Raw genomic sequence first — 8,804 nt, 5'->3', positions numbered from 1 at the left:
TGAAGAGCAGAGGACCTCTTTCTTCTGACACCTGCCTTGTGCCCTGCTCTGTATTAACTGGGTACAGAATGGGTGCAGGCATTTCTGGTGGAGCCATCAAAGGGACAGTTTGGCCTGGGGAAGAGCCCATCCAAGTGGTGTTGCTGTGCCTGTGGGAGGAAGGTGATGGTCACAATGTGAGTTGTTGTAAGAGATGTCTCTGATTACCATGGGAGGAGAGGGCAGCAGCTGAATTTCACATTCCCAGGGAAAGTGAAACATTTCAGGATTTTTTAGGTTTATTTCTACCTGTCAGGGTTGTGAGACTGTTCCTGTGGGTACAGGTGGCAAATAGACTGAGGTCCCCTCTCCTATGATGTGTGTTTGCTTTGGGGTTTCTTGGTGTGGCACGAAGTCCCAGCATTAGATCTGGATATTTCCACAGCATTGTGGGTGGGATCTTCAGAATGGTCTCAAGATGCTTCCCTGAGCAGTTCAGCTTTTCACCAGACTCCAGCCATACCCATTATCAGCTCATTACAACAACCCTGTTTCCCAAGGAGGTTTTTTTGATGTGTGTCATTGCACCCCTAGCCAGATCCTACTGTCTGAGTATAGATAAATAGCCATTACCTTGTCTCCCAGGGCCAGGCTAGTCAAATATGGAAAAATCAAAACATGTCTGACACTTTCTACCCCTCAGAATCCATGCAATGATGTCAATGTCATTTTCTCATAAATGTTATCAGGATACCTGTGTTGAGTTGATTGCATAACACCATGGTGTCTTATCTGTAAGAGACTAATTTTAATCAAATAATTAGTGTTTGGTGAAGTAATTAACAAATCCTACTTAACAAGGGCTAGCCAACAAAAACCTCTAAAATCCAATGTTTTTTTTTAAACATTTATTTTATAATATTTATTTTTTTCATTAAGTGGTTCTTCAAAATCCATCTGTATCCTGGATATAGTTCCCGTGCTTCTGTAACTATTTTTATTTGTTTATTTTTATTTGTGTACATGATGACTGCTTGTATTCTGAATGTTTTAGCTGGCTAAACAGTGGGTACACCTCTGCCAGATCTTCCTTTTACAAAACAATATCATCATCCGTTTGCTTGTCTACCTGTCAAATATTTTTTCCAGCCATATTTGTCCTACCTTATATTTTTCTTTTCAGTTCTCAGGCAAATACAAGCAAAGGCTGTTGTCATTAACTCCCATCTAATGATCTTTGTCCCCATCTTACACCCATCCCTTGGTGTAACTGATGAGCCCCTACCCATCTCTAGCAAGGTGACCAGTGTCAGTTATGCTGGTACATTTTACAGGTACATCTGCAAAACATTCTGAAATCCTATTAATCTTGTGAATTATTTTATCCATGTTATAACTTTTTCATGGTAGAGCTAAAAGGATCAATCATCCTGACTGCATGGAGTAGTTAATTGCATAAGAAGAGCAGCAGGTGGTATGGGAGCTGACACAGGATCTGTGATGTGGTTTTACTTCTCCTGTTGGGAAGGGTTGGTAAGAAGGAAGGAGAAATGGAGAAATTGGCCCCTCAGTTCAGGAAGGATATCGAGGTCCTGGAGCGGGTCCAAAGGAGGGCAACCAGGCTGGTGAAGGGACTCGAGCACAGACCCTATGAGGAGAGGCTGAGGGAGCTGGGGGTGTTGAGGCTGGAGAAGAGGAGGCTCAGGGGAGACCTCATCACTCTCTACAACTCCCTGAAAGGAGGTTGGAGCCAGGGGGGGGTTGGGCTCTTTTCCCAGGCAACTCTCAGCAAGACAAGAGGGCAGGGTCTCAAGTTGTGCCAGGGGAGGTTTAGGTTGGACATTAGAAAGAATTTCTTTCTGGAGAGGGTGATCAGCCATTGGAATGGGCTGCCCAGGGAAGTAGTGGATTCTCCGTGTCTGGAGATATTTCAAAAGAGACTGGATGTGGCACTGAGTGCCATGGGCTGGGAACTGCAGCAGTAGTGGATCAAGGGTTGGACTCGATCTCTGAGGTCCCTTCCAACCCAGCCCATTCTATGATTCTATGAAGACATCTTAATCCTTGGTGACTAAAGGAAAAAATAGACAGAAGTTGTCCAAAAGGTGTTGTACCACAAGAACTGAAATGTGATACTTGTGAGTTATTTGAAGCAAATTGAATAAATTTAGTTGCTCTTAAAGATGAGAAACAAAAGAAGCCATGTTACACCAAGTTCCCATTGATATTGCATAACCTTGCAAAACTGTTTCCAAAAGGCTGTTTCTCCTATGAGGACCCTGATGACTGCTTGCAGGGTTGTAACTAGCAGTGAACTTCTTACAGTTGACTCTGACAATCCCATGTGAGAAAATTAGGCAGTGTGAAGGGAGGTCACCAGGGTAAAGTTTCCTGCAGTTTTAATGGGGCCTGCTGAGGCCTTTAGAGATGAAGTTGTTGGAAGAAGTCTAAGTGGCCCTCCTGGGGTCTGATCAGAGCAGGAGATGAGAGCATGGTCAGAGGAAAATCCAGCAGGGAGTGAGTGCTTTTGCCAAGCAACCCCTTGGATGTGTCCTGTCAGAGAAAGGGCCAGGTGCTGACCCACAGCAGAACCTTTCCAGGCCTCAGGCTTCCTCCTGCTCAGTGTGGGAGATGCAGAGGAGACACCCGGGCTCCTGGGAGGCTGCAGCAGCCACACAGTCAGGGTGCCTGAGCAAAGCCACGTCAGCCTGGCCCACATGTGCCTCATGGCTTCCCCAGCCTTGGGGCTCACTCCTCCCCACTTTGCTGCTCAGTCCTGGAACACAGCCCCCACCACCCCCCTTTTCCTGGGACCCCTCTGTCCAGGCCTGCAGACCCCCATCAGCTCTGCCTTGTAGTGATGGCACCCAGCTTCTCCACACAGCAGAGTCCCTGCTGCCCCAGAGCAGATCCCCAGCCCACCAGACACCAGTATTTCAGGGGTGCCTTGTAGCCTGGTCCTGCAAGCCCTGGGCTTCCACTCTCTGCAGCCCCTTCCCCTGGCTACCCAGCTATGGATGGGTGCTGTTCAGCCATGCATCTTCTCTGGGGTGGTGACAGCTTGGGGGTTCCAGTTGTCTCAGCTCTGCCATCCATCTGGCTCTGTTCAGTAGATGCCCAGAGTCCCACCCTCAGTGTCACAGCCTCTTCCCCATCCCAAACCTTGAGAACTTCTCTGCTGCAGTCCTGCACCTTACACCTCACCATATCAGCAATGCATCTCCATCTCACAGAGTGTCCCTTACCCCTGAACTGCCATCACCCTTCTGAAGGTATTCCCAAAATTTTTTCACAGAAGGAGTGGTCAGACACCGGAATAGGCTGCTCAGGGAGGTGGTGGAGTCACCATCCCAGGAGGTGTTTAAGGGTGGCTTGGATGTGGTGTTGGGGGATATGGTGATATGGTTTAGGGGAGAACTTTGTAGAGTAGGGGTGATGGTTGGACTCAATGATCCCAAGGGTCTTTTCCAACCTGATTCTATGATTCTAAAAAAAAAAAAAAAAAAAAAGTTTTCAAATTGGCCTTGGCAAAAGACTTGTTATATCCTACCTACCTATGAGTTGGAATTTACTCATCCATGCATCTTGTTGCACCTCATCTCCCAGCCATGTGACTTTCCTATGTTGCTAAAACAGTGATTTCTGTAGGAATGAGTCTGGTTGGGAATTTGTCTGGGGATTTTGGGGGACTCTTTGATGAATGTGTTCACTATGAGAAATGATTCTGTTCCTTTCTCTGGTGAGTTCACCTCGAGTTCACCTTGCCAGAGATCGGAGGCCTCGGTGAGGGTTGGTGTCACTTGTTTTTGTTATCGCTGTGCCTGAATGTGTTCTCGAGGTGCTTCAGCGTTCAATATTTGTGTGGGAAAATTTCCCCCCCTGCCACTCTGATCAGCCCCTTGTCACCCCTGTCACAACCCGCAGAAAGCACCTGAAGAAGTTGGACCGGAGCGCCCGGTGAGGGGTGATGGTGAGGATTCCGAGACAGCAGAAGCCCCTGATCAGCAGGAGAGTCAGCCCGAGGCAGGAAGGACACAAGAGAGTGATTTGGACCCTGAGATAATTGTCCAATCTTTGTCTCTGAAAGAGATGGGAAATTTAAGAAAGGATTATGCTCACAACGAGGGTGAATCAGTGACTGCTTGGGTGCTGCATGTCTGGGACAAGGGAGCGGATGCGGTAGAGCTGGAGGGCAGAGAGGAGACAGCTGGGATTGTTAGCCAGAGATGGAGGCACTGATAAGGTAACTGGGAGAAAAGTGGTACTTGTAGCCTTTGGAAAAGCCGATATCTTTATAAGGAGGGTATCTTGTAGAGAAACAAGACATCCAGGTGCCTCGAGTTGCCAAAGAGTGGGTGTGAGTCCACCTGTGCCTGGTTAGGACAGGCCCCCTATTACCAGGGGGCCAATAAAGGTGGGACACACACCCACAGAGAGAAGCTAAGCTCAGCTCACTCTTGTGTGAGGCAATGGAGAGGCCAGCAGCTTGTCGAGCCTCAGGAGCAAGAAAGGCTCCTCCTGCTACAGTATCTAATGTCCCTGTTAGATGGAACACCATGAAAAGAGGCATCAAATATCTGAGGGAGGTGGCAGTTCTGTGGTGATGGGGAAACACCTGAAGATCCTGACGAGGTGCCATGCAGGAGGCCTCTGTTTAAAAAAGCTGCCCTCTGTACTCCCACATTTATTTTCCCAGGCAACTCTCAGCAAGACAAGAGGGCAGGGTCTCAAGTTGTGCCAGGGGAGGTTTAGGTTGGAGATGAGAAAGAATTTCTTTCTGGAGAGGGTGATCAGGCATTGGAATGGGCTGCCCAGGGAAGTAGTGGATTCTCCGTGTCTGGAGATCTTTCCAAAGAGCCTGGATGTGGCACTGAGTGCCATGGGCTGGGAACTGCAGCGGGAGTGGATCAAGGGTTGGACTTGATGATCTCTGAGGTCCCTTCCAACCCAGCCAATTCTATGATTCTATGATTTTTTGGGGAAGGATCTTTGGGGGAGATGATGAAACACCACCAATCCCCCAGTGAATTTGTTACCCAGCTAAGACAGCATGAAGAAAGTGTCTCTAACCCCTTACAGGCTCTGCTGCTGTTCCAGATATGTTGGATCTTCAATATGACCTGGAGTCTAAGGCAGCCAAGCGGTATGCAGCTACTGACATTGCTGATGTGTTTTTCTCCATTCCCACAGCAGCAGAGTGCAGGCCCCAATTTGCTTTCACCTGAGGGGGCACCTGGAACAGACTGCCTCAGGGGTGAAAGCATTGTCCCAAGTCTATGATCATCAAGATCTAGACAAGATGGAAAAATCCAAAGCATGATGCAGTTTATTTACAACAAAAATCTTTATTCAGCTAGAAAAACATGAAATTTCTGCACTGACAGTAAATCAAAGTTAAGTTGATTTGCTCAGATAATGATCTGTGTTATGATGGTAGGTGGGGACTAATCTAATTCCTGTTTCTTCTGTTCTTTGGCCAAGGAGGGGAGAGTGTTTGAATCCAAACAGAAGTCCATACCTTGCCATATTATCACTTGGGGCAATCCCTGCCTCACTACTGTTCCAAAGGCCTTTCATGCCTCTGCTCCCAGAGGTCCTGCATGCCCTGAACAGTATCCGTCTTTTCTCCACGTCCTGTGTGACCACATTTCTCATTTTGTGCCTTCATATAGGGCACTGTCCATATTTTCATTTTGAGTGATGTTTTTCTCACTTTCATTTTGAGTCTGGTGCTGACTCCAGGAGTCCAGACCAAGACTTGGCCAGGTCCTGCCCTGCAGCCTCTGTGGTGATGTGAATGGGGGAAGCTCAATAGTGGTTTTGTACATATTTGTATATTTTCCATCATTTCCTTTTCATCATTATTTTTTCATTAAAGCTGTGTAGTTTAGTCTCTTTCAATTGCTTTCCTTTCCCTTTCTGGGGAGGAAGAGAGTTTGATAGAGAGCATTAAACCTTTACAGATCCAATGATTTATTTTATTGAGGCTCAGCATTGCTTGGTCAGCATGACTTAGTCTCAGCATTACAGTTTGAGTTTCCAGTATCACAGAGGTGCACAACAGTCTTCAAAACAGAGTGGCTAATGAAAGCAATTATCAAGTGCAACAGTGGGAAGCTAAGAAACTACCTAATAGCCTGTTTTTAATAATTTTTCTAGCCTAGAATAAACTTCTTAGCTTCTGCCTCAAAAGATTCAGAGTTTCATACACAAGGGAGAATGGTCCCAGAAGCAGCCAGGAAACAGGCTTCAAAATAAGGCATGGAATTTAGTTAGGAAGATGAAAGGAGATGAACTTCAAAGGAAGAGGTGTGTAATAGACTCTTCCCCAGTACATCACCAGGACAAAAGCAGAGACCTTCTCTTCTCCTGAGGTAAACTATATTGCACATTTTTACATCCAATGCTTGAGTTAAAGATGCAGAGATTGAGAGTGAGGATTAAAAGGACAAGAGACCTCATCAGAGATGAGAGAGAGCTTCAGCAAAGACTTATTTTGCATTTTTTTGAAACATTGATTTGTGCTTTCTAACAGTTCTGTTAAACTAAAGGGCATTCAGGAAGAGGAATTCTACCATTTTAGCTTGTACACCATGACTGATTCTCCCTTGTCTGTCAAGGTTTCTGTCTATCTATCAGCTCAGTTTTAACTTGTTTCTCATTTTGTTAGAGGTATGTCATTTCACTGTTATGTTTCTCTTTTCTAAGGATTTGAGAGCAGACATGCATAAACATTAGTTTGTTTTCTTTTATTATTATAGTATTTCCTACCAACAAATTCATTGATACAGTTTTGTACTTTTTATCCAGGGAGAGGAGAAAAGAATTGCAAACAAGTAATGACAGCTTCAGAAAAGCTGCAACTTCTTTAGTTTGTTGAGTACACAAAACCCAACCCAAGTAACTCAGTGAATGGATGGTGAATTAGTGTTCCTGTTCATGTTTGTACAGCCAAAGGAAGCAACTTGGCCGTTCCAGGAGAGAGGCAAAGTCTGTGCCTGAGACAGACAGAAGGAATTTGCAATTCAAGGTGTTGGTCTCCACTGATTATCTGCTTCAACTCAGCTCTGGCCTCATTTTAAATTTCACAGGAAAAAAAAAAGCAAACTTTCATAGTATTATGATTTTGGTCAAATTCTTATGTAAATGTGAGGATAACATAAATGTGAGAATAACACTATTAAATTCACTTTAGGACTAGTGAATTACACTATAAAATTTCTCCAAACAGGTATAAAGTGGCAGTCTGCAGTTATCAGTATGCTATAAAAGACTGAAAGGGTGAAAGACATTTAACCTTTGATATCAAATTGCAAGATCAATTCCACTTCAGTGACTTAACTCTCAGCCTATCTCTTATCTCTCTTCATTTTAGCTTCCAAAACTAGAATGGTTGAGCAAAATATAGTTTTAATTTGACATTTGCAAAAAATTAAATTGATGTGTTTTTTTATAACTGCTGGGGGTAATAATACCCACTGCAGACATTTTTTTAATGCCACTTTCTCTTAAATATCAAGGAGTCTCAAGATACAGTCTGCAATGGAGAGAGGACTTCTTAAAAGTACACTGATTTCTCTTACCATAAGTATCAAGTTCTAGAGAGTTTTCTTTGATTGGGTTTTTTTGGGAGGGTTGTTTTTGTGTGTGTGGGGGGGGGGGGTTTCTCCTGATGAACTAACAGGAGGATCTGAGCACCTAGCTTTGATTTTTGTGAATACCTTTTAGATAAATCTATCAGGGAGACAGTATCTTACCAGCTGTTACCTAAGAACTTCTTGATAACTATTTCCTGATGGGGTTTCCACTTGCAGACTCAAGTGCTTAAATGAAGAAACCATGATGTTGGTAATGATTTAAACCAAGAGAATTCATTGTTGTGTTGTAGGACATCATGAGACACATATGAGTAAAGGTCTTTGAGCTCCTCATAGTGTCCTGGTAGCTCTGGGATCAAACTGATACTTGCATTTAATCTCTCTGAGTGGCAAAGACAGGGATTAATTCTGCCTGAGTTAAGGAGTGAAGCATTTGGCTCTTTAGAGAAGGAAACCAAAGAAAAGGGTTGGGGTGGAAAACGTGGAAACTGGCTCATAGTATAGATCTGCTTCTTGAGATGCTAAAGGGACAAACTAGATGGAGATTCTTGGTTCTGAGGGTGGTCTGAGCTCTACAAATTACCAAAGGGAAAGTGAATATAATCTATCACAATCCTTGGTTGGGAGTGCTTTCTAGACTACTTTCTGTGTTGGAAACCCCTGTAGAGTTGAGATGTACTGGATGTTTGTGCATCTGTTGACATCTCAGTTATTTGACTACCAACATAACAATGAGAAGATTGTATTTTGGATTACTGCTCTTCCTGATGAATCTCCACTGATATTGGACAGTGTAATAGGAAGTGTTGTTCAGCAAAATGTTCTGTGTATAGAAAATGTTCCTTGGAAATTTGCTGCTTTAAAATAACAGTTACCTGTTAGCTGGGCAAAAGAATTTTCCCCCAAAATTTCATTCATCCCCATCTTGGAGTGCAGACTTTTAAACATGTCTGTATGTCTGGACCACTGAGCCTGTGAGGGTAGTGTGTGCAGATTTTGGATATATCACTTTTCATTACCAAGTCAAACCAGAAACACACACAACAGACTTCCTAAGAACTGGGACTGCCTTGCACTGAGCAACAAGTTCAGGGCTAAGCTCTGGGATGGGGAGGAACAGACTGATCCAGCTGGAATTGCTGCCATCCTCCCATCTTTGGTGATGAGCACTTCTGGGATAGAAGCCTATTTGTCAGGAAGAAAATGTATCTTAGACAAATCAGAGGA

Source organism: Calypte anna, chromosome 10 (assembly GCF_003957555.1).
Source record: "Calypte anna isolate BGI_N300 chromosome 10, bCalAnn1_v1.p, whole genome shotgun sequence".
NCBI classification, from domain to species: domain Eukaryota; kingdom Metazoa; phylum Chordata; class Aves; order Apodiformes; family Trochilidae; genus Calypte; species Calypte anna.
Note: the sequence above shows the minus strand (reverse complement) of the source record.